At 33.7% G+C, this 26872-nt stretch overlaps 1 protein-coding gene across 11 annotated transcripts in view; it reads right to left on the reverse strand.

Moving 5' to 3' along the window:
- Positions 1-25413, reverse strand: part of Ten-m (teneurin transmembrane protein Ten-m) — a 354091-nt gene extending 328678 nt beyond the window's left edge. For 10 of the 11 annotated variants that reach the window (XM_076506757.1, XM_076506760.1, XM_076506761.1 and 7 more), the window contains exon 1: positions 24892-25413. The gene's annotated coding sequence lies outside the window, so the exon portion shown is untranslated. The remainder of the gene's footprint in view (positions 1-24891) is intronic. The other variant, XM_076506774.1, reaches the window with a different exon arrangement.
- Positions 25414-26872: the final 1459 nt, after the last annotated feature.

Consider the following 26872-nt stretch of genomic DNA (forward strand, 5'->3'; position numbering starts at 1 on the left):
AGAGGTCACTATTTTATAAAGTTATGCACTTATGGGTTATGTTCATGTGCAAGATAAGATGTCTTACAGTAACGATGTAATCCTGAGTGAAGGTACATAAAAATACAAGAAGCTTGTTCAGAGTGAAAGTAAAGATCCAATAACAATAGAGTCATCTTTTAATAACAGTTCGTGGATATGATAAGACAACACCTAACTTGTTCTGCACTAAGTGCAAACATATCGTCGATCCTGTATGCTCTCGCTTGGATAGATTTTTATTTTCAAGTGAAAGTTGGGCAATTTCAAACGACTTTTAAAACTTTGTATTTGAAATTTATGTTTCTTAACAATGAGAATGCGCATTTGTAAGGAAACATACCTACGTTAGAAATGTCCTCATTATCTCCATTTAGGAAAAGGTAATTTATTTACATGGCAAAAAAAGTAAAATGAAACGTTTTGTATTCCATCTTCAAATAATTCACAATTTTCACTACAAATTTATTTTCTGTTTCGTTTTACTGTTAGTTCGCATTTACCATATATGATACGTACAATGTACACTGAGTTGAGCCCAAGGTGATATTTCTATCAATTCACAATTTACCTTCACATGACTGTTAAATCTTCGTTTTTCGCCATTTTTCCACGTAGAAATAGAACACATCTGCATAGAATGAATTACAACTACAATCCACATGTCTATTTGACGAGCCAATTAGTAAGTAGCTGTTCGTGGCGTTCAACGAGGTACGTATTTTACAAGTCTGTATGAAGACATTATTAGCTTATTTCTACTATTGACGTCTCACACACATTTATATCAGCCAGTGCTACATGCGTGTATAATGACAGGCGTGGTTTGGCTGGGTTACACTGATTGTTTCGTGATCAATATTTACTACATACCTTCTCAATAATGCGCTTCTTTCCACTGTCTAATAAACTCCACACTGGGATAACGCGGGTATTTTAGTCTGTCCGTAATAATTTAGAAAGGCAAAAAAAAGCGGAATTACAGTACATGGTTTTGAATGTTTATAGAACATAGATATTATAGCTTTGATTAAAACATCATATAAAACACCTGATTGTCTAGATGCTTTTACCTCTACTTTATGTACTCTTAAAAAATACTTCTAATTTCGTAATATTAACACAAACCTGTAATGATTTTGTCATTTGTCTTTGCTTAAACTGTACTCTTTATTAAACAATGCCAAATATGCATTGAAAGGGACATAAAAGTTTATTCGACAATACAGTTCTTTTTCTGTTCTATTTCTATGTCTACGTTTTAGCTACTCTGAGTATTACATGACGAGAGTCATATGCTTACAAAAAATAGACTTATAAATAACAATGGAATGTCATAGACTTAAAAACGAAAGAATGGTCGATGGTTTACAGATTTTATTGTATTTTTATTCTTGAAAATTCCATACTCCAGAAACTTAAGCAATTAATTTTATAAGACAGATTTACACCCTATAAGAGAACTAAGTTATCAGTTGCAGGTTTAATACTAGTTCTGTTGGCATAACATATTTCAGTAATAAAATCTACTAATCGTTGAATTGTTATTAAGTTAAGGGAGTGGCTTAAGTAAAATTAGTTTACGCTTTTTTAATCTTTTATTTACAGTGCTAAATATGTGAATTCGACTTTCGTTTGTCATCAAATTGTAGGCTGCTTGTGCATACCTCAATTGTTTGTTACATATTACGGTTCTATTTTGGACTTAAGATATAAATAACTACCTTGTGCACATAATAAAAGTAATAAAAGTGTTAACGTGCGTGTATTTATGGATATGCTTCTGTGTATGGTAAGACATGTCCGGTATAAAACTTGAAACATTGTCTCATTTTTTGTTGGAGTTTTTCATAGATGATTATAAATAAAACTGGACAGCAGCACAATCTGCAAGACGTATTTTCTGTATTCTACGATCTAATTAAAATAATAATTATTAAACATATGATTACTTCTAGTTATACATAAAAACGCATTTAATATTCCAGTCACTTTCATTACTAGATCAAAAACTGACGTAAGAAACGTATTTGCTGAAACTATATATCATGAACAAATAAAAAATACAGTATCGGTTAATTGTTCTCAGACTTTAACCATAGACATTCAGAGTCTGGTACATTAACCATAAGGCTACATCCGGCCAAATTAGGGTTGCGATTTTAATTTTATATTGAATTTTCACTATGCCTAAACATGTACTCACTTTATCTCTGCTTTTGTTGTTGTTGTGTTTTTTTTGGTTAACGAGTTCTTTTTGAAGTTGAAATAAATATGCTTACATTAATTAACTCTTCCTGCTACTAATGCAAGTTTATACAAAATGAAACGTCAGATATGAGAAAATAAATTCTAACTGCCAGTAATAGTGAATGGGTTCAGTTTGTCGATATACTAGGCTACCCGAGTTGGTTCTCATGTGTGTACAAAATGTAAAGACATATCAATTTAAATACTGCCAGGGTCTGCTAATGGTTCAAAACAACAAATGTATAGATACGTTACAAATTATACGAAGAGGCTAGGTATAACCAATCTACTGACTGTCTTTGAGTAACATGTTTTGCTTTATATTTTGTGCAGAAAAAAAATGATGAAAGCAAAGATGTTTCTTCCTTGGTTCTTCTGGGACGTAATATGTCACCATAGAGAGTCAATTCATAAGCGTTGATATTTATAGTCTGGTTTGCTTGCAACGAATAGTGTAATTAGCAGTGGTTATGGTTTTGCCTTTTCAACTGCTTTCCTTAGACGTAACGTTCAATTAAATAAGCCTTCGTTTCATTATTGAAGAAGAAAAAATGCTAATATCAGAAAAAGAAACGAAAAGGAAGTTAAACTGTATGTATCTGTTAAAGTTTTAGGTTGCTTGTTTGTTGTTGTTTTTTTCAACTAAATGTGCAAAATACAAAAAGTAATGATATATGAATTTGCAACAGTTCCATAAAAATAATATCACTGATATCCAATAAAGACAAATTCTTAATAAACTATTTTGGTTCTTGTGCACAAAATAATGTTGCTTACCCTATTTGCAACACGTGTGATCCAGTAGTGGCTCAGTGGCTAATGAGGGTCAAAGTTTTGAAACGTTGTACCACCAAACACGCTTCGCATTTCCAGCAACGAAACCTACTATTCCACCCCCACCTTCCAATGGCTCAGCGGGAGCACAGAACACATATTAATTATACATAACAACGTTTTTTTCTTTTAATATAACAACAAAAGAAACCAGTATTATTAAACAAAATAAATCACTAAACACGTACTAAAAAATAAAAACAGCTGGTATGTTTCGACATACCCAGTCAGTCCTCATTTGGGCACTGCCAATTGTATAGCTAGCTGTGTGCTTATCAACAAACACATATAAAAAACACACACACAAACCCGCTGTTCAGTTTATAATAACCAATTTCGGCGACGAAATGCCGACTGGTTTTCTTTGCTATTGTTTGCAGTTCGTAACTAAGAGTGGCCATTCCTTGAACAGAGGAGACACTGACATCTCTGTTTAGCCAACTGTGTACATAAGGTGTCGTCTAGATGAAGAAAGAAAGAAACAGAATAAGTTGATATTTACATATAAACGTTTGAGACAACAAGGCCGAAGAAAAACTAGAAACATAAAAGCAGGCAAATAAAGTATTTGTTTGGTTGCTTTAGATAACAACTTTAGGATATATGCTGTGTCCACCATAGATAATCGAGTCCTTGATTTAAGTAAAAGTAAGTAGTTACAAACTACAATCCGAGAAGTGTAAAATATGCCTCTGGTACAATAAGTATTTTAGTGGTGAAGCTGAAATCTACGACGGTAAGAACACTCCATCTATATGATTTAACATGTATTGGCATTTATCAAATTGAAAAAAAAAAATCACATTGATACCATTCTCTCTGCTCCTGTAACTGTTTTTAAGAAACCCAATTAAATATATATATAATTGACTCTATACAGTGAGTATATATATATATCAAATAAGTAAGACTGTTAAGACATGTTTATGCAAGGCGTATTTGCCTATAGAATGAAAATGCAAATATTAACGAAAGTCTACTAAATCTGAAGCATGCCAATTTCATGCTTTTTAATGAAACTTAATAAGTAATTATTCCTTCAATTTATTGATAGAACCATTTAATACAGGAAATCTATTAAAACGTTATTTCATCACTTTTTTTGATTGTATGCATATACAGTATTAAAATGAGCAACATTTTTCGTATTTGTATAAAAGTGTCAGTTTCGTGCACCTCAGAAAATACAAGTTTAGCAAAATCGAGTTTATTTTCACCTAAATTTTCATGTAATTTTTTCGCAAGAACTTTCCGTCGATATCGAGGAGAATTCGAACCCTTATCGCTAACTGGCAGTCACTTTTTTTTTAGACAAGAACTATGAAGCCTCGAATGCGGCAACCCTCAGATCTTGATTGTAGTGGTTTTGTCAGAGCGCAAATCGGCAGCGTCGTACGGTAGCTCAGACGGTCTTTTCCATTAATTGCAATTTTTCTGTATAATATTATGAGATTAAGTTTTAAACGGGATTATAAATATTGATCGTGACACGGGTCCTACGTAATGTTGAATGGGTGCCACTCAACTCACGTCTAATCCTAAAAGAAGATAACTTTTTATCAGAATTAAACTTCCTTCTCTCAGATATATTAATCAGAGTGGAGTAATATATATAAATCGCACATGAAGAAAATATATCAATCTAATTTGAATGTAGACAAAAGAAAGAAACAATGGATCAGCACTTTATGATTTCCTTTTGTTTTTAATCAAATATAAAAAAAATATTTAATTCTTTGTTTTACAGATTTGCTGCGCATTGCACAGATAAATAATAATTTGTAGTTAACTGTAATAAGTTATGTAAAACTAATATACAATGTTTCAATAAACATGTTACTCATAAATAAACTCATTCTCGATTACATTAAGTATTTTATTCCGTAATAATTACACGAAATAGATGTTATATATTTTGAAATACGATTATATTTGAATTGTGTTTATGTGTGATTTTTAATTTATATTAATTTTTCTAACCTAACTTTAGACATAAGTTATTTATAATTATTACATGAATTACAATTCTTCATTACTCTAGTATGTCTAGGCTTAATTTTAGATACTTATAATCTTATTTCATCAATTGTGACTGATATTCTCAATGTTAAGACTCGAATTCTAACGTCAAGTATTAATCATTTGTTTATACGCTACCAATTTACGATTAGACAACATAAAAATAACATGATATGCATTATTTGAATAATAATTTCCATGAATCTGTCTTCATTTATATCCTGTGTTAGATGGTTGACGTTGTTGAAAGTCTTTAAGCTGAATATTTTGGAAAAAAGTCAAACTAATTAGGTACAGTCATGTGAAATAGTTAGGACACGTTATGAAAGCCTGTGTATTCTTGTAACATTTTTGGATATATAGATATTTAATCTTAATTTTAAAAATACTAAGAGATTATAGGAATATAACTAAACAATTAAAAGTGAAGAAAAGACTTTTCAAGATATTCTGTAAATGTAATTCTACAAAAATGCACATTCTAACTGAGGAAAATGTTAGTTCACCCTACCCCCTAATAGCTAGTGTGACATCGGTCTGAAGAAAGTTTGTCCCACTCCTCAATGCAGAATTCTTTCAGCTGTGAGATGTTTGAGGGGTTTCTTGCATGTACAGCCAGTTCTGCTTCAGCTTTAATTTTCTTACAGATGGTTTCACATGATCCTCAAGCACTCTCTCATACACAGTAGAATTCATGGTCGATTCTATGATTGTGAGCTGTCCATGTCCTGCTGCAGCAAAGCAGCCCCAAACCATGACACTTCCACCTTCATGCTTCACAGTTGGTATGAGGCTCGTTTCCTGGAATGCTGTATTTGGTTTACGCCAAACATGTCCTCTGTTCTGGTGTCCAAATAATTTAATTTTGGACTCATCTGTCCAAAGAACATTATTCCAGAAGTCCTGGTCTTTGTCTACATTCTCTCTAGCAAACTTCAGTCTGGTCTTGATGTTTCTCTTAGAGAGCAAAGGTTTCCTCCTTGCACACCTCCCATGCAAGTTACACTTGTGAAGTCTCTTTCTGATCGTAGAGGCATGCATTTTCACATCAACAGTAGCCAGAGCCTGCTGTAGGTTCCGTGATGACATATTAGGGTGTTTGGAGACCTCTTTTAGCATCTTGCGGTCTGCTCTCGGGGTGAACTTGCTTGGACGACCAGACCTTGGCATGTTAGCAGTTGTTTTGAAAGCTCTCTACGTGTTGACTATTTTCCGGACAGTGGAATGGCTGATCTCAAAATCTTTTGGGATCTTTTTAAATCCCTTACCAGACTCATAAGCTGCTACAATTTTCTTTTTAAAGGCTTCAGACAGCTCTTTTGCTCTCACCATGGTGCTCACTCTCACTTCAACAGTCAGGAGCACACCAAACTAAATGTCTGAGATTTAAATAGAGCAAGCCTCATTCAAAATGCTGAGTAACGATCTTCTAATCATGTGCACCTGGTGTAATACACCTGTGTGTGAGTTGAGCCATTATAAATGAAAATAAGTGAGGGGGTGTCCTAACTTTTTCCTTAGTTAGAATATGCATTTTCGTAGAATTACATTTTACAGAAGATCTTGAAAAGTCTTTTCTTCAGTTTTAATTATTTAGTTATATTCCTATAATCTCTCAGTATTGTTAAAATTGAGATTAACTATATGTATGTCCAAAAATTTTACGAGAATACACAGGCTTTCATAGGGGGTCCTAACTTTTTCACATGACTGTATATTGGTTTGGAACTCCCTTTAATTACCCACCTGCCACTGATTCAGCAGTAACAAGGAGATATATAACTCTAAAAACTGGGGTTTGATCATCGCGGTGAACATAGAGCACATAAACCACTATGTAGCATTGAACCTGAAAAAAACAATAACCCATCTCTTTTTTTGTATTTGTCCTTCTGTAAGAATTATTTCATTCTTAAACTTAAACTTGAGAAGGTGTTATTTTCCTGATTCTGGTATTATACACGTACACACACACACACACACATATATGTATTTTTAAACAAATATACAGCTCTAATGCTATTAGTTAATGTACCTGTCAATAGACGAGTATTTTTTATTTGTTTTGGAATTTCACGCAAAGCTACATGAAAGCTATCTGCGCTAACCGTCCCTAAGTTAACCGTGTAATACTAGAGGGAAGACAGTTAGTCATCACCACCCACCGCCAACTCTTGGACTACTCTTTTACCAATGAATAGTGGGATTGACTGTCACATTATAACTCTCCCACAGCTGAAAGGGCGAGCATGTTTAGGTGTAACAGGGATTCGAACCCGCGACTCTCGGATTACGAGACGAGTGCCTTAACCACCTGGCCATGCGGGACCTAATAGACGATTAAATAAGCACCATAAAAGTTGACGCAAATAAAATACATTAGATCGACACTAAAAAAAAATTAAAACGTTATGTTTCTATTGCCATTCCTGCCATCATTAAGTCATAACAGGTAATGTCTGTGGTCAAGTCATCCAAATGTGTTGGGGATTTTTTATCTAACAGACATGATATTGGAGGATGAAATGTCAGCTTCCAAAAGACTTTTTACTGCCTCTCATTGTAATGCATAGCATTCCAAATATTATTTTGCTTACTATTTTATCATTATTATTATTGTGAGGAGCCATCTTCCCACTTGTGGTCTGAAGACAGCAAAAGCTGGTAAAGATGTGGGAATTAAAGGGGTTCAGCACCTACATCTGCTCATTTGTCTTTTCTTCAAGTATGTGAAGATATCGAAATATAGCGTAAATCGAAAAGATGATGTATTCCCAAACATAGTTTGGGTCTTTCTTCTGCTGATACCTTAAAAACCAAAACATGAGGGCATATCACACACTAACCCACCCTAAGATTTGTGTCTGGCGCTGGATATTTATTTTGTGATTGAAATTTTATTTTTGCATGTATATTTTTCCTTCTCTACTAAATGTGTTGTCGCATACTAGTATTTTTATTTTTCCTTTTTCTTTCCTTTTTAAAAATACAAGGTTGGTGATTTGAATTAAGTGCCAGTGTACAGGGACATGCCACTGTTGTTCAACTTTGCAATCAAAAATAGTATTTTACATTGCTTAAAAGAATTTCCAAAAATAAAACATGCGGTCCAGTCTTTATTCTGGAAGATTAACTGTGTCTGTGGAGAGAAAGAGTAGCAGAAAGCGCTCATAAAGTTCTAGATTAAATTGAGAAGCATCCTTTTGGGGCTGTACATGTAAGAGATGCTGTTTCAGAATTTGGTCTTAAACAAGGTACAGTGTGATAAGTACGATAATAAACTAAAGCTCAAGTCTTATCATTTTATACTCCTGCGTGACATTAAGAATGGTGATCACCTCTGCTGCTTTACTTAGTTCATTGGGTATTGGAAAAGTTAACTCAATAAATGATCTTGTCTTCAACCACGGCAATTCTCAGAGTTCCATAAAAGCCTATCCATGATACTTAAAACACTATGGTTCCAGAGTTTTTGTCAGTGATCTTTATTTCTCTGAAACTACTGATGAATCTGATATACTGTTCTAGTTTAATTCCTTTAGGGAAAAAACGCTGGCAGACAGCATTATTTCTCTTCCGGAGAAACGAAACATGAAAATCTTCACATCCCAGCAAAACAGAATAACCAATTCATGTGTATCACATTAAAAGGCTTATAATAGCCATTTTGAACAAATATCACATTATGTACCATTTGTCTTGAGCGGAATGACTCAGAAGATGTTTGGAAATTAGAAAAGTAGTTGTTTGTTTAAGGGATTTCCTCAAAGATAATGTTTAACAGCATAGCTCAATAGTCGGAATTTGAACGGTCGAACAACGTTTATTAAAATAAGTTTGTGAAATTTTATAAGCACTATGCAAAACGAACTAATATTGCTGGGGCTTCACTCAAGAATATGCTTGATATCCTGTTGTAAAATAGCAAAAAGCGTAATGATGACCTTGAAGAAAGTTTTTAAGTATCTATTTTTCAAAATGTTTAACACTTAATCATTCTAAATAAATAGTGTTATTTATTATCACCTTCTATTGTATACAGTAACAGGAATGATTATTGACGCACACAAACGACACACAGACAGATGTCACAAACAACGTGCAACGACAACAAAATGCTGAATTTACTAACGGTGGAAAATAATTTTAGAGAAAATATAAAAAAAAGTAAACCAAGTTGTACAATGCTCTAGTTAGTATATATGTGTGTTGGCCCTTTGTCGTACAGTTGATCAATGTACGGCTTTTGACTTTTTAGTTTTTAATTAATCTATATAGCCTCAAGAATGTTTGCATCATATCTTTGTGCTGATCTAGCCATGGTGGGAATTGTTTTATTGGCGTTTTTACTGTAAGATATTATTGAAACACATTTCCTATATAGCTGAGATTAATAATTTGTTGGAAGATGAGTCCTCACCCACTGGGAGGTATTACTGAGGAAAAGACTTGATGGATCAGAATGTACTTGCACTTATCAGGAGTCGTGATACAATCAATTTTCTATACATCACAGATATTGTTGCTGAGATGCAAGACCAAATTTTTACTTATATCTTGATCCTGTGTAGATTGACTATGATACCTCTCTATTCTTGAACATTGTCCAAACGATTCAAATTTGGATTTTTCAGTAAAAAGCATACGTTGTAAGTTTTGTTCTCTCCTTTTTATGTTAAGATACCCATTTTATTCTTTTGCTTTGGTTAACAATTCACTGCAGTGACTTTTAAGTAACTACGCGCCCATTAATATCATTTCGAGCTAACGCCTATCTGTACTTCTTGTGGTAGTATACACACCTGTATTTACAGCAAGATCTTTCATAACATTTACATTCAGCCGTCGCATATCTTGTAAAATCTAACCCGAGATAATTAATATTACTTTTAGAGAACATGGATTTTCTAACTCTACCATTTATATCATTGCGAGTTCCAGTTTCTTTCACAGTCTTTTGTCTTTAATACAGTTCCTACTGCAGTTTGTAATAATACTATGATTTTTTTTCAGATGGAGTATAATTGACCATATTAAACTTCAATTTCAATATTTTTGTCACGTAGTATTTCATTTCTGCTAGTTATGACTGGATTGACACTAGTGCTAAGGGCGTAGTATTATTCTACTGGTTGGTTGAATGAAAACCACTTACATTGTAATTGTAAACCATCAACACGATAAAATTTATCACTATCGGATATACACCACGAAAACCATTTATTAAGAAAATACACTCTAAATTTGCTGTTCCATAAATGATGTTATAGAAATTTCATCGTAGATACAAACTATTTCTCTATAAATTTTATTAAAATAACAGTAAACGTATTTTGGATCATAAGGAGCAAACTTTACAACTAAGGCTTTTACCAAATACCATTCTTGCTAAATATGAAAAAGAAACTGAAGCTTAAGGCATTCCAGTTGGTTCTCCCCTACGGAAGACTTGTTATTGTATGTTTAAATATCAATAATTAATTTTCTGTGTAGAAGATAATAATAACTGTACTGTTGATCTTTTTCAATCAACACGTAATATTATGTTTGGTTTGTTTTAAATTTCGCGCAAAGCTACAAGAGGGCTATCTGCGCTAACCGTCCCTAATTTAGCATTGTAAGACTAGAGGGAAGGCAATTAGTCATCACCGCCAACCACCAACTCTTGGGCTGTTCTTTTACCAACGAATAGTGGTATTGACCGTAGGATTATAACGCTCCAACGGCTGAGAGGACGAGCATGTTTGGTGTGAGAAAGATTCGAACCCTTGACCCTCAGATTTCAAGTCGAGTACCTTATCCACGTGGCCATGGCGGGCCATACATTATTATGTAATGCAGTTTTTGTTGTAGCTACAAACAAGTCGTTAACCATAATTCCAAAATGATGTCAATTTTATTTTACAATAATATTCACATCTATGAACTGTTAGCATCTTTGAACAAAAGTTCTTTCGCATACACCATAAATAAGCGTTTCTTCTGATTAGTTGATTACAACAGGAGTATGATTTCACGTGCTGAACTACTAAATAATGCATTTATTTGTTCTCTGTTTTCGTATTGACAGATAAAGTAAAAGTAGATTCAAAATTGTTATCAGTACGTCAGTTCATTGTTTTAAGAAAGAACTTTTATTTTCTTGCTGTTTTTAATACTTATAGAGTTGATGATACGTTTATATCAAGTTTTAGTAGATATCCACCTTAAATGACTTAACGTGCAACTTAGTGATCTGTATCTTAGTAAACCCATGTAAAAAGAAAAGAAAATGTTTCTTGATGTTTCTCTTAGAGAGCAAAGGTTTCCTCCTTGCACACCTCCCATGCAAGTTACACTTGTGAAGTCTCTTTCTGATCGTAGAGGCATGCATTTTCACATCAACAGTAGCCAGAGCCTGCTGTAGGTTCCGTGATGACATATTAGGGTGTTTGGAGACCTCTTTTAGCATCTTGCGGTCTGCTCTCGGGGTGAACTTGCTTGGACGACCAGACCTTGGCATGTTAGCAGTTGTTTTGAAAGCTCTCTACGTGTTGACTATTTTCCGGACAGTGGAATGGCTGATCTCAAAATCTTTTGGGATCTTTTTAAATCCCTTACCAGACTCATAAGCTGCTACAATTTTCTTTTTAAAGGCTTCAGACAGCTCTTTTGCTCTCACCATGGTGCTCACTCTCACTTCAACAGTCAGGAGCACACCAAACTAAATGTCTGAGGTTTAAATAGAGCAAGCCTCATTCAAAATGCTGAGTAACGATCTTCTAATCATGTGCACCTGGTGTAATACACCTGTGTGTGAGTTGAGCCATTATAAATGAAAATAAGTGAGGGGGTGTCCTAACTTTTTCCTTAGTTAGAATATGCATTTTCGTAGAATTACATTTTACAGAAGATCTTGAAAAGTCTTTTCTTCAGTTTTAATTATTTAGTTATATTCCTATAATCTCTCAGTATTGTTAAAATTGAGATTAAATATCTATATATCCAAAAATGTTACAAACATACACAGACTTTTATAAGGTGTCCTAATTTTTTCACATGACTGTATATATATATATATATATACTACATTTACAATATTGATTGAGGAATTATCAGTGACAAAAATAGCTCTTCTCATTTTTCAAATAAATCGTGTCATATATTCACAATTAAAAAGACAAAATAATATTTTAATATATTATTCCTTCCTTTTATCTGCTATTAACATTTGAACTGAGAAACATATGAATAATGAGTTTACAAAAAAATGTATTAAAAAGGCACATACGTTGTTTCCTTTCACAAATAGCTACCTAATGCTCAGTTTTTCCTCAGTTATAATATGCATTTTTGTAGAATTACATTTACAGAAGATCTTGAAAAGTCTTTTCGTCAGTTTTAATTGTTTAGTTATATTCCTATAATCTCTCAGTATTATTAAAATTGAGATTAACTATATGTATGTCCAAAAATTTTACGAGAATACACAGGCTTTCATAGGGGGTCCTAACTTTTTCACATGACTGTATATTGGTTTGGAACTCCCTTTAATTACCCACCTGCCACTGATTCAGCAGTAACAAGGAGATGTATAACTCTAAAAACTGGGGTTTGATCATCGCGGTGAACATAGAGCACATAAACCACTATGTAGCATTGAACCTGAAAAAAACAATAACCCATCTCTTTTTTTGTATTTGTCCTTCTGTAAGAATTATTTCATTCTTAAACTTAAACTTGAGAAGGTGTTATTTTCCTGATTCTGGTATTATACACGTACACACACACACACACACACACACATATATGTATTTATAAACAAATATACAGCTCTAATGCTATTAGTTAATGTACCTGTCAATAGACGAGTATTTTTTATTTGTTTTGGAATTTCACGCAAAGCTACATGAAAGCTATCTGCGCTAACCGTCCCTAAGTTAACCGTGTAATACTAGAGGGAAGACAGTTAGTCATCACCACCCACCGCCAACTCTTGGACTACTCTTTTACCAATGAATAGTGGGATTGACTGTCACATTATAACTCTCCCACAGCTGAAAGGGCGAGCATGTTTAGGTGTAACAGGGATTCGAACCCGCGACTCTCGGATTACGAGACGAGTGCCTTAACCACCTGGCCATGCGGGACCTAATAGACGATTAAATAAGCACCATAAAAGTTGACGCAAATAAAATACATTAGATCGACACTAAAAAAAAATTAAAACGTTATGTTTCTATTGCCATTCCTGCCATCATTAAGTCATAACAGGTAATGTCTGTGGTCAAGTCATCCAAATGTGTTGGGGATTTTCTATCTAACAGACATGATATTGGAGGATGAAATGTCAGCTTCCAAAAGACTTTTTACTGCCTCTCATTGTAATGCATAGCATTCCAAATATTATTTTGCTTACTATTTTATCATTATTATTATTGTGAGGAGCCATCTTCCCACTTGTGGTCTGAAGACAGCAAAAGCTGGTAAAGATGTGGGAATTAAAGGGGTTCAGCACCTACATCTGCTCATTTGTCTTTTCTTCAAGTATGTGAAGATATCGAAATATAGCGTAAATCGAAAAGATGATGTATTCCCAAACATAGTTTGGGTCTTTCTTCTGCTGATACCTTAAAAACAAAAACATGAGGGCATATCACACACTAACCCACCCTAAGATTTGTGTCTGGCGCTGGATATTTATTTTGTGATTGAAATTTTATTTTTGCATGTATATTTTTCCTTCTCTACTAAATGTGTTGTCGCATACTAGTATTTTTATTTTTCCTTTTTCTTTCCTTTTTAAAAATACAAGGTTGGTGATTTGAATTAAGTGCCAGTGTACAGGGACATGCCACTGTTGTTCAACTTTGCAATCAAAAAATAGTATTTTACATTGCTTAAAAAGAATTTCCAAAAATAAAACATGCGGTCCAGTCTTTATTCTGGAAGATTAACTGTGTCTGTGGAGAGAAAGAGTAGCAGAAAGCGCTCATAAAGTTCTAGATTAAATTGAGAAGCATCCTTTTGGGGCTGTACATGTAAGAGATGCTGTTTCAGAATTTGGTCTTAAACAAGGTACAGTGTGATAAGTACGATAATAAACTAAAGCTCAAATCTTATCATTTTATACTCCTGCGTGACATTAAGAATGGTGATCACCTCTGCTGCTTTACTTAGTTCATTGGGTATTGGAAAAGTTAACTCAATAAATGATCTTGTCTTCAACCACGGCAATTCTCAGAGTTCCATAAAAGCCTATCCATGATACTTAAAACACTATGGTTCCAGAGTTTTTGTCAGTGATCTTTATTTCTCTGAAACTACTGATGAATCTGATATACTGTTCTAGTTTAATTCCTTTAGGGAAAAAACGCTGGCAGACAGCATTATTTCTCTTCCGGAGGAACGAAACATGAAAATCTTCACATCCCAGCAAAACAGAATAACCAATTCATATGTATCACATTAAAAGGCTTATAATAGCCATTTTGAACAAATATCACATTATGTACCATTTGTCTTGAGCGGAATGACTCAGAAGATGTTTGGAAATTAGAAAAGTAGTTGTTTGTTTAAGGGATTTCCTCAAAGATAATGTTTAACAGCATAGCTCAATAGTCGGAATTTGAACGGTCGAACAACGTTTATTAAAATAAGTTTGTGAAATTTTATAAGCACTATGCAAAACGAACTAATATTGCTGGGGCTTCACTCAAGAATATGCTTGATATCCTGTTGTAAAATAGCAAAAAGCGTAATGATGACCTTGAAGAAAGTTTTTAAGTATCTATTTTTCAAAATGTTTAACACTTAATCATTCTAAATAAATAGTGTTATTTATTATCACCTTCTATTGTATACAGTAACAGGAATGATTATTGACGCACACAAACGACACACAGACAGATGTCACAAACAACGTGCAACGACAACAAAATGCTGAATTTACTAACGGTGGAAAATAATTTTAGAGAAAATATAAAAAAAAGTAAACCAAGTTGTACAATGCTCTAGTTAGTATATATGTGTGTTGGCCCTTTGTCGTACAGTTGATCAATGTACGGCTTTTGACTTTTTAGTTTTTAATTAATCTATATAGCCTCAAGAATGTTTGCATCATATCTTTGTGCTGATCTAGCCATGGTGGGAATTGTTTTATTGGCGTTTTTACTGTAAGATATTATTGAAACACATTTCCTATATAGCTGAGATTAATAATTTGTTGGAAGATGAGTCCTCACCCACTGGGAGGTATTACTGAGGAAAAGACTTGATGGATCAGAATGTACTTGCACTTATCAGGAGTCGTGATACAATCAATTTTCTATACATCACAGATATTGTTGCTGAGATGCAAGACCAAATTTTTACTTATATCTTGATCCTGTGTAGATTGACTATGATACCTCTCTATTCTTGAACATTGTCCAAACGATTCAAATTTGGATTTTTCAGTAAAAAGCATACGTTGTAAGTTTTGTTCTCTCCTTTTTATGTTAAGATACCCATTTTATTCTTTTGCTTTGGTTAACAATTCACTGCAGTGACTTTTAAGTAACTACGCGCCCATTAATATCATTTCGAGCTAACGCCTATCTGTACTTCTTGTGGTAGTATACACACCTGTATTTACAGCAAGATCTTTCATAACATTTACATTCAGCCGTCGCATATCTTGTAAAAATCTAACCCCGAGATAATTAATATTACTTTTAGAGAACATGGATTTTCTAACTCTACCATTTATATCATTGCGAGTTCCAGTTTCTTTCACAGTCTTTTGTCTTTAATACAGTTCCTACTGCAGTTTGTAATAATACTATGATTTTTTTTCAGATGGAGTATAATTGACCATATTAAACTTCAATTTCAATATTTTTGTCACGTAGTATTTCATTTCTGCTAGTTATGACTGGATTGACACTAGTGCTAAGGGCGTAGTATTATTCTACTGGTTGGTTGAATGAAAACCACTTACATTGTAATTGTAAACCATCAACACGATAAAATTTATCACTATCGGATATACACCACGAAAACCATTTATTAAGAAAATACACTCTAAATTTGCTGTTCCATAAATGATGTTATAGAAATTTCATCGTAGATACAAACTATTTCTCTATAAATTTTATTAAAATAACAGTAAACGTATTTTGGATCATAAGGAGCAAACTTTACAACTAAGGCTTTTACCAAATACCATTCTTGCTAAATATGAAAAAGAAACTGAAGCTTAAGGCATTCCAGTTGGTTCTCCCCTACGGAAGACTTGTTATTGTATGTTTAAATATCAATAATTAATTTTCTGTGTAGGAGATAATAATAACTGTACTGTTGATCTTTTTCAATCAACACGTAATATTATGTTTGGTTTGTTTTAAATTTCGCGCAAAGCTACAAGAGGGCTATCTGCGCTAACCGTCCCTAATTTAGCATTGTAAGACTAGAGGGAAGGCAATTAGTCATCACCGCCAACCACCAACTCTTGGGCTGTTCTTTTACCAACGAATAGTGGTATTGACCGTAGGATTATAACGCTCCAACGGCTGAGAGGACGAGCATGTTTGGTGTGAGAAAGATTCGAACCCTTGACCCTCAGATTTCAAGTCGAGTACCTTATCCACGTGGCCATGGCGGGCCATACATTATTATGTAATGCAGTTTTTGTTGTAGCTACAAACAAGTCGTTAACCATAATTCCAAAATGATGTCAATTTTATTTTACAATAATATTCACATCTATGAACTGTTAGCATCTTTGAACAAAAGTTCTTTCGCATACACCATAAATAAGCGTTTCTTCTGATTAGTTGATTACAACAGGAGTATGATTTCACGTGCTGAACTACTAAATAATGCATTTATTTGTTCTCTGTTTTCGTATTGACAGATAAAGTAAAAGTAGATTCAAAATTGTTATCAGTACGTCAGTTCATTGTTTTAAGAAAGAACTTTTATTTTCTTGCTGTTTTTAATACTTATAGAGTTGATGATACGTTTATATCAAGTTTTAGTAGATATCCACCTTAAATGACTTAACGTGCAACTTAGTGATCTATATCTTAGTAAACCCATGTAAAAAGAAAAGAAAACAGATCACTTGTATTTACTATTTTCAAAATAGTTACTCTTTACTTGTTTTGGATTTCGCGCAAAGCCACACGAGGGACACCAGCACTAGCCATCCTTAATTTAGGAGTGAAAGACTAGAGGGAAGGCATCTACTCATCACCACCAACTCTTCGGCTACTCTTTTACCAACGAATAGTGGAATTGACCGTCACATTATAATGCCCCCATGACTAAAAGCGCGAGCATGTTCGGTGTGATGGAGATTTTAACTAGTGACCTCGAGATTACGAGTCGAGAGCCCTAACCATATGGCCATGCCGGGCCATTTGTTTATTTGTTTTCATACATCTTATTATTGTCTTTAGTATTGCAAAAAATATAATATTCCAAAGATGTTTGCTAGCAGTCTTGACGTAATCATACTAACAATAACATTAAGAAAATATCTTTAAATGTGAATATTAGACAAGGTATTAAAAGAAGAGTGTACGTATTGAATCCTCCAACCGTGATATTGTTATCCATATCTTAAAAAATGATCAAAGAGAAAAAGTCTTATAATTACGAAAATTTAAGAATGTAAAATGCTAAGAATATAACGCATTTCTTTTGGTACAGTAATAGCTTTCTGAAGTTACATCGTACTAAGACTTTGAATAATTTGAATTACCTTATTTTGTCTTCTCTGGATTTTATCTTTGCCAGTAAATTGTTTCGCCCAATATCAGAGCTCATCGATATAACAGACAAGGCGTAGTTGAAATTCTATTCATGCACACTTTCCTTTTACTGGAAGAAAATGTTAATTTAATAAAGAATAAAGTTATTTAAATTGTTATCACGATTATAGTGACGTATGCTAAAATTCGAATTTCGTTCCTAGTAGCGGACACAACCCAGAGATTCCTTTGTTTTTTATTTTGCTCTAAAACAAGCAAACTAAAATATTACAATGAAAAATCGTACAAATATATTACTAGTAATAACTGCAAAAGAATGTAAGCAATTAGTGAAGGAGGTTCCCTCATTAACAATTATGAAATTACTACTTTGATCATAAGTCTTGAGGGATCTGAAACACGAAAAAAATCGGAAAAGACCTGTAGCTTCTTTCGTCTTAACTCACCAAAACGCAAATCAGCTGTACATCGTTTGTTTGGAATTTTTGCGCAAAGCTACACGAGGGCTATGTGTGGTAGCAGTCCCTAATTGTGCAATGTAAAACTGAAGTGAAGGCAGTTAGTTATCACCATCCATCGTCATATTTGAGGCTACTCCTTCACCAACAAATAGAGAAATTGATCGTAACATTATAACGCATCCAAACTGAAAGGGCGAGAATATTTGGTATGACATGGATTCGAACCCATGCCATAACCATCTGGCCATGTCAAGCCTTAGCTGTACATAGCTTCTTTTTGCTTTATACGAAAGAGTACATTCATTGAGACATTCGCTAGTGACTTCAAGTAATTATTTGGTGTACTTAAGGCTGACGGACGTTTTAAAAAATAGTTCTTTCTACAGTGCAAACTGTTATTTTGAATAGCTACGTCTTCACCATCGCTTTCAGTTATAGTTGCAATCTACAAACGATAATATTTGCTCTACACAGTAAATTCTAATCTCTCCTCTCAAAAAGAGATACTAAAGTGACGTTAATTAAGTTCCCCCCCTTTTTTTTTGTAAGACAATGAAGCCAATAAGTGTACTGCTTTTCAACACTATCTCTAATCTTGCATCATTCTAATTGCAAAGGGTGGAAGATCATATTAGAATCCAAATATTTCAGTTTTACAAACAACCGTCCCAACGCCTGATAAAATTTGAAAAAAACAATTGTACTTTGGGATTATATACTTCAAAACAAACCCCAAACGCTTAAAAAATATAAAAGTTACACAATCTTATTTCACATTCAGTCTGATACTACGTCATCGTTTATAATGTTATATACGATACTAGAAAAAGCCTGCAATAGCAACATATCACGAAATTATATATTGGGGGAGGGGTGATCTGAGTGGGCACCACAGTTCAGCTGGGGCCATGCTCTATAACATAATTTGCATATTTTTGTTAATTCGGTCTAGCTAGAAGTTTTTGCCATTTATAGCTCCCGACCCAAATTACGCCCCCCCCCCGACCAAAAACATTCAGCAATGCTGGGTTTAAATATTAATGGCATAACCACGAATGTTAGCCGTGTCTTTCATAGTCTTGAGAAATAGCACAAGAACCGTGTATGCGTCGCGAAAGTACTAGTGCTACGCGTTGCATTAAACGTCTGTTTCGTTGGGAGTCATTTGTACGTATTTTACTGGGAACACCTCGCTTTAGTTGAGCACTCATTCGCGGCATTAACATGGTAAAACTACAACAATGGCAAAACACGAATTGACCTCTCTTGATTCAAACAAGGAAATGCTTAAAGAATTCAAGCAACCCCTTTACTGTTTAATTCTATGTTACTGTCGCTGATGATGATGTTCCAATTTGGAAGACTTCCACAAACTCGATAACAGCAACGCATAACCATTAATAAACGGAAGGGATGAACTTGGTAATAAAAGTACAGTAAAGATAAATGATCTAAAAACCAAACTAATATTTCACACCAAATCTACTAAAATAAGTAGGAGAAAGCTAGAACTATTTTAGATGTAATTAGATTATTATAAGATTCCAAATGAACATATTAACAGTATCAGAACCAGAGGCGAAAACCTAGTTAAGTAGGTTGTTCAGCTAAAAATAACGGGAAATATCAAGAGACAACAATTTTAAAATAAACGATACATCAAATATGCCTCCCCAGCATGACTAACGTCTCTAAGACACGTCTCGTAATTACAAAAAAAAAACTTCAAATCTACATCCTGACAAAATTACGAAGTACAATGTATAATAAGCATAATTTCTCAACATAAATACACTAATATCTCGTTACTGCTAGAAAGATTCCCAACTAATCCAACTACACATTTTAAGAAAGATTTGGGTAAAATTGAATTTCTAAATAACCTAGACAGTTACACTATGCATGGCCTTCTCCTCTTTAAATGTACTGAATAGATCTAAAAGGAAAAATCACATGGTGTTAGGCTAAGGGACTTTTAGGTACATGGATAATTTTGTTTTTACAAAAGGGTATGTAAATGTGAAAATAATTTATTTCTACATGTCGATTCGCATAAGTAGTTAAATGTGACTGTTTTGTACATAAATAACTGCGTGTGAAACCTAACACAAGCGGAATTTAGTGTAAATCAATGTGATAATTGCACCCAAGCCAGTACTTCAAAATGCCAGAAAAGGTCATGACATGTAACCTATGACAGACTACAAAAGAATGCATGTTTACCAGAAATTTTCAGAAACACTAAAAGTATAGCTACCGAAAATTCGGTTTCTGAAAGAAAAAACGCGAGCGAAGGAAAGAAGAAGAGGTCCGAAGTGTACCTGACCTTCCCACAGGTAAACTCCATATTTAGGGGTTTAACCTGAGTTTCTCAACCAAATTTTAAGTTTATTCTGCTAGTTCTTTGCAATAACTTGTGACATCAAAGAGACACTCAACACTGCTTTATATAAATATATGTACAGTTTTAAAAGGCTCAGAAAATCAGGTATTATATATTAAGCGCGAAAAATTACAGTCTTGTATTGTTTCCATCCTCTGTTGATTAGAGTCACAAACTCTGAGTATAATACGTCTGTTTAGTATGTGTATTATTCGTATCAATAATATTATATTGATTTTTTTTTTCATATTCAGGAACAGATCTAAAGATTTTTACTTCATGATTGAAAAATACATATATAAGTTATTAGGAAGTCTACAGTTTGAAATTAGTCGTGTCATTACAACCTTTGAACAAAAAATCGCATCTTTGTTTATGTTTGCACAGAGTCAAATGTAATACATCAAAGCTTAAAGTTAATAACTGATTTTATTGGAAGTTCGCTCAAAGCTACACGAGGGATTTCTGCGTTAGCCAGCCCTAATTTAGCAGTGAAAACTAAAGAGAAGGCAGTTATCATCACCACCCACCGCCAATGAATAGTGGAATTGGCTGTCACATTATAATGCGCCAACGGCTGAAAAGACGAACATGTTTGGGGGATGGGGATTCGAACTCACGGTCCATCGAGCTCCCTCAAACTCTTGGCCATGCCAGGCCTAAAACCGATGAGGAATAAACGAAATGCAAAATTCTTCACAATAAATGTTACAACCAAAACACATTTCTTATAATACAGATTTTAAGCATGTGTGCAACTGCAGAAAGAAAAGACATTAAACCATGAGAAACAAAAGGTAACTTTGAAAACTCACATAATGACAGATCTATTTTATATATATATGAAATAGCAAACAAAACTTTCTTTTCCTTTCTAGAAATTACTAATTTAACATTTGCTCCTTCTTCCAAAAGAAAAGATATGAGTGTCAAAATGTGTTACTCTAAACTGTGTACCACGTTTTCAGAGTCAAGCAAATATCCAATAACGACCTTTTGAAGTTGACAGCTGTTTGAAGCTAAGAAAAATCCCCGTTTTCTAACTTGCTTCGTGTACGGAAACTAAAATACTGAATTCCCTATGCTTTTAAACGAATTCTTAATCCCTTTAAAAGAGTAGCTAAAAGTGCTGTACAGTGATAGGCACTGCTGGACTTTAAAAAGGCACTTTATACGATTAAGGTATAATTGTATTGTATCAAGATAGCTCTTCGTTATCTTTCAGTAAAATTATTACCATAAACGTTTCTGTTGATAATTAGAGTATTACAGTATTTTTATAGTCCAAGTACTATACGTTAACAGCATACCAAATAATATAACAACGTTCACTGAAATGAGAACACTAGCTGTTAACGATGTTTCTGCATCGACTACGAAAGGTGATAAATTTTATAACCTTACGTCTATATACGATATTATTCGAATCGTTTATTAATCTACAAAAATATTTATGAAACGAGAGAACACTTATTGTAACAGAAAAAATCGTTCTTTTTCATAAAAACACTGGCAATAATATAGGAAAATTCAATGAAATAACAGAAAATTAGGTATATAAAGTGACAAATTCTCCTTAATGAACTACATGTGTTAAGTTGTGCACCATTCAAACTGCACTGCCAAGAAAAACAAAACATGACACAACCCTGTACCAGTTCCCCCCACCATCACCACAACGTCTCAAAAAAAGAAGAGGAAAAATCCGCACTCCTCTCAGATTTCCAAAAATAAAACCGGAACTAATATCCCGTGGGTAACAGGATAGTAATATCATCACCTATAAGTTATTGTATATAAGTCTTTAGAGCGATAACATTCGGGGTCAGAAAACTTTCCCTCCATAAACCTTATAACACTAGAACCTTTCTATAAGATATGTTAACGTCATTCTTCTCAGGTTGAACTTTATGAGTCTGAGGAAGTTCCCTCTGCAAACTTTACAACACTAAATCATTCTGCAAGATATGTTAACATCATTCTACTCAGGTTGAACTTACATTAATTATTGGGTTGATGTGAAAAATCAGGGAACTTTTTTTTAAAACTGAAAATGCATCATTCATGGTCAAAACAAATGATAGGCCATTTCTATAAAGTTGCTTTTATTATGTTGTTCACAGTTTTCTACAGTTAAATCGTAGTTACCTAATGAGAGGAGATGATATAATATCAAATATGGCGTGCACATACTTGTGTACACAGTATGTCTCAATGCCCTTACTCTTCCATTTCTTTGTTAGATTCCCTGCAAAGCTACTCGAGAGTAATCTGTGCTAGTCGTTTCTGATTTTGAAGTGATATTCACACCACTTACTCTTGAGCTACTTTTTATCAACCAATAGTGGAACTAACTGTCATATTATAACGTCAACAACAGCTCAAAAGTAACGAGACTCGAATCTGTGACCTACAGATTACGAATCGAATGTTTCTTGCTACTGTGCCATGCCAGGCCTATTCTTAAAATAGGGTAGCACTAGATATGAATTCAACATGTAATATTATGATGCTTACAAAGGATAAAATTATATACGAGATTAGTTTAAAATGTCAAGTTATGTTTCTTTGTGAAAAATAAAACTTTCTTTTTACAATAACTTGTCAATTTGGTAAATACCAGTTAAGATTTACTTTTCTTTTACACTTATAACTTACAGTAAGAATCTGAATAATTTTTAAAATTGATTTTTTTTAATAATAAAAGGGGGAATTTCATTTGAAATGATATCCCTACTGTAAAAAAAAAAATGTTTGGAGATATTTTCCACCTCACTCAATAGTTAACAAATAGTCAAATAGTAGTTTATCACATCTACAATATATAAATATTTTATTAAATCGTTTTAAAACAACTATAATATTAATCCACTAAACAAATCCCTTTGTACGTATTAAAAATACACCTTCAACTCATTGCGTTCTCCAATACCTTTATGTATAAAGATATGAAACCTTCCTATTTCGCAGTTGCTACAATATCGTTTCCGATTATAAACATTTTCATAAACAGCAAATTGAGCATTCGTATCACTCAGCTCTATACCGAGTAAAAGATGAAAACGAAAGTAAATAAATAACTGCTGGCATTTTACTTAATTCAATTTTCTGCTTTAATTAAGTTGGCAAGAATATATCAGTTGACAGTGACAGTGATAAATCTCATAGACTCTAATGAAAGTAAATGGGGCGCAAACAGTTAACTTCCTTCCTGTTTCGGAGTTGATGGTACAGTGAATGTACCTACACTAAAGGCTAAGCTAGTTACATCGTGCATTAGCTCTGAAAATGTACATTTTCCTTTTAGCAGCTGATACTTGTGTACACAGTATGTCTCAATGCCCTTACTCTTCCATTTATCTTGTTTTCGTCTCATGATCTATCCTTTCTCTCCCATATTTATTTTTTATACATCTTTGTGTGTATGTATCAATGAAAGATCGAATAACGTGGATACTGTTTCATTTTCTAGTCTAACGAAAATTTTTTCTGATTATTCAGAGTGATTTTATATATATATAGCTTTAAAAATCTATATATTTAAAAATATATAGGCCTTTAAAACACTGTTCGTACACGATATTCTTTACTATTATTATATACTGAATACATTGCTATAGCTATGAATACATTTTGGTCATTATTTATAAGCTTAAAAACAGCATGTTACTTGTTTCTTTCCTTTACAAAACATTTTCAAAGCCTCTGACAACCAACAGAAAGAAACAAAATATCAGTCCCATTTTAATTTTTCTATTAAAGATCATAGATGACTCAAACTGTAGCTTCTGTCAAAAAGAATTCTGCTTTGCCTTTCTTATAATTGGATTTTAAATTATAGTTTTGAATTATAAACATTTCAAACTGCGAACGATATGAATTATTTTTAGTACGGATCCACTGCTATACTTTAATCTACTGTCGCTAAAAAACAAAATATTTGAATTAATTCTTGAACAGTACTTGGTGAAACCCCATAGCAACAGAATTTCTCTGAGAAAAACAATTATACCTTTCACAAATATTTCATTTATTACTCTGTGATACCCAACAATTTTTCTTGGGCAAAACAGTTTGTGTTGATTAAACAAAATACATTTTAACAGTCGTGTACACATGTAAACCTACGTTATAGCAATACGTTCATTACGAACAAAACAATTGTGTATGATAAAAAAGTAAACCTCACCTTTCACACCGATTTTAAAACGTTCCCTGGTGCTCGTCCGTAGATTAGAAAGCACGTGAGTTTCCAGTATCAGTCACTCAAAGGTTGATAATTCGCAAAACGATTTTTTTCGTCTTCTTACCTTCTTACCCTCTCAACTGGCAAATTGCATCCATTGAAAGTCAGTCACCAGGGTTGACGAGTCGTTAACAGAGAAGGAAATGGTCAAGGCAGGGCCCTGTTTTATATCCCTCCAGTTCTAATTTTGCAACTCGTTAGCAGTATTATTTAGTGTAAAAACACCAAACCAGCTCACACACAGAGCAGGTAGGGTATTGGTGATCCCAACAGCAAGTCCTATAGACTTCTTGAATGTATAAGAATATAATGTCCAGCTCGTACCGTGAGGCCTTGGTAACCACAGAGATCGACTAAGAAAGATGAAGTAGCTTGAAACAACGTATAGTCTAGCTTCAGACGTAAGAAATCTACCAATACAGTACAGCGTTGATGAGCTAGTAGCGATCACTGCACTGCTGTAGCGCCCTCATACGTCGAGCACCGAACTACAACCGACTGTGTTGTAGACCTTGTCGTTCGGCAACGCTTATGGCTATGCCGACTGTTTCAAAAGGTGAGAAAGGGTCTACTAGGCTGGGCCTTAGGATGTACGTGACACTGTCATGGAAAATAAAGATCGGTTTGTAGGGAATACAGAACGGGTTTCTAATCATTATCTCTCCACAATGTTAAAAAGAATACGTTAGAAAAATATAATTTAGGCTTGAAAAAAAAACTATTGATACGACATTGATTATTAAATCGGTAGTTGCAATGAAGAAACTCCCAGTTGTTCCATATTTGAAATATTCTTCTTGTTTTTTAAATGATAAATATTTGTACTTGATAGGCATATACGTGACAAACAGTGCCTAGACATGCATTTCAGAACTCTTTTCTCGATGATAGCAAAGACATTGACATAAGTAAACCTTAGTTGCATTTGATAAAAATAACTACACCATTTTCCATCACAATTTATCTATCTCTGCATCCATAGATTCCTAGGTAAATCAATGTTAAGTTTCCTGTCTTACAATTCTAAAAACACAGTTTTGATTCCCCGCAGTGAACAGATGATGCGTTATGTAGCTTTACGCTAAAATATCAACACCGACATAGTCTCGCAAATTACCTATCATCCCCCGGTACGGCGGTAACGCTTTGGGTTTACAACGCCACCATCAGGTGTTCGATTCCCCTCGGTAGACTTCACAGATAGCCCGATGTGGCTTGCTATGAGAAAACACACACACAAATTACCTTAAAATTGCAAAACACTTTTAAAATAGTAAGTTTATAATGCTTTATTTTATATATTGCGATATAAAATGATATTCTACAAACAAGAAACAAATAATAAGAAAATAAATAGAAATAAGGTACATGAGAAATAAATACGTAATTTGGTATGAAAAACCGAAAGTAAAGCATGACATTTCTCTATGTCTAACAACAATGAAAATTATTCGAATTAGATATATTATTATAAACCGCATGAGGTTGTTGGTAAAATTTATTTAAGTGTAAAAAACGGTGCAAAAGTTTAATAACTATCAGGACTTTTTATTACAAACCATAATGAATTTAAAAGAACATTTTTTTCGTAATGATCAATGCTTTGCTTAATTTGTTTAACACATTCGTGCAAAACTACACAGACTATTTACGCTAATCTTCATTAAATATTGATAAACAGAGAAGAGAGAATGCAGCTACTCGAAAGCATTTCCCGCCAACTCTTCAAAATTTTTTAATCGGAAAGAAGGATTTTATCGATACTCTCACAACAAACCCTCCTCCCCTAAGTGCAAAGTATATTTTTGGCAATGGGACACTAACCACTGGCTTTTCATATTATTTTCAGACATTCTAATTACCTGGCTACACCGGCCAAAGTATTATGACGCCTAGTCATTTGTAAGAATTCTAACGAACACTT

The sequence above is a fragment of the Tachypleus tridentatus genome, chromosome 6, assembly GCF_004210375.1.
Source record: "Tachypleus tridentatus isolate NWPU-2018 chromosome 6, ASM421037v1, whole genome shotgun sequence".
Lineage (NCBI taxonomy): Eukaryota > Metazoa > Arthropoda > Merostomata > Xiphosura > Limulidae > Tachypleus > Tachypleus tridentatus.